The sequence below is a fragment of the Penaeus monodon genome, chromosome 32, assembly GCF_015228065.2.
Source record: "Penaeus monodon isolate SGIC_2016 chromosome 32, NSTDA_Pmon_1, whole genome shotgun sequence".
Classification (NCBI taxonomy): Eukaryota; Metazoa; Arthropoda; class Malacostraca; order Decapoda; family Penaeidae; genus Penaeus; species Penaeus monodon.
The window spans coordinates 24,872,047-24,872,658 of record NC_051417.1 but is presented as its reverse complement, the minus strand read 5'-3'; the positions used below and the strand labels follow the sequence as shown (position 1 = coordinate 24,872,658).

General features: G+C 30.7%; 1 protein-coding gene across 1 annotated transcript in view; it reads right to left on the bottom strand.

Annotated features, from left to right (window-relative positions):
- Nucleotides 1-612, bottom strand: part of LOC119593307 (cuticle protein AMP4-like) — a gene marked incomplete in the record, with an annotated part of 1,443 nt that overhangs the window by 336 nt on the left and 495 nt on the right.

Here is a 612-nt window from a genome sequence, read left to right as displayed (position 1 = left end):
TAAATAAAAGAGTTCAAGATTATTACCCGAAAGAGGTCAACCAATATATATATATATTTTTTTTTTTTACTAGATATTCTAGTCAAAGCATGTAGGAAAACATTCGAGTGACGTACGCTTGGAAGTGTGTGCTTTGAAATTCGATTTCATTTTCTATCCGCAAATTATTCAGTGCCAGACAGGACAGATCAATATGTATGGCACAAACAAGATCAATCTGTTATTATTCAGTTGGCCACTATCTTGTAAAGAGGAGTAATTTTCATACTTTACCAAATGTCCTTCCTCACAAATATTTACAACATATTTCGTTTCAACAGAGACATTTCTGACCAAAATTCACACAAATACATGTCTACATTTTTCAACCATTCGGATTCAGTATTACCTCTAGTTGTACAGTGAAATGATACTTTATAGTGTGCCTGTTTATCACATCTAAGTTGTTCAACGCAATGATAAACCTTTCTTCTCAGACTGTTAAGTAACTGGATATGCACATTATTATATAATTCGTTTATATATAATTTACATAATGTGCATATACTTATCTATTTATATCTATTTGATAATTGAGATGAAATTTCTCACCTGAAAACACCTTAACCATTA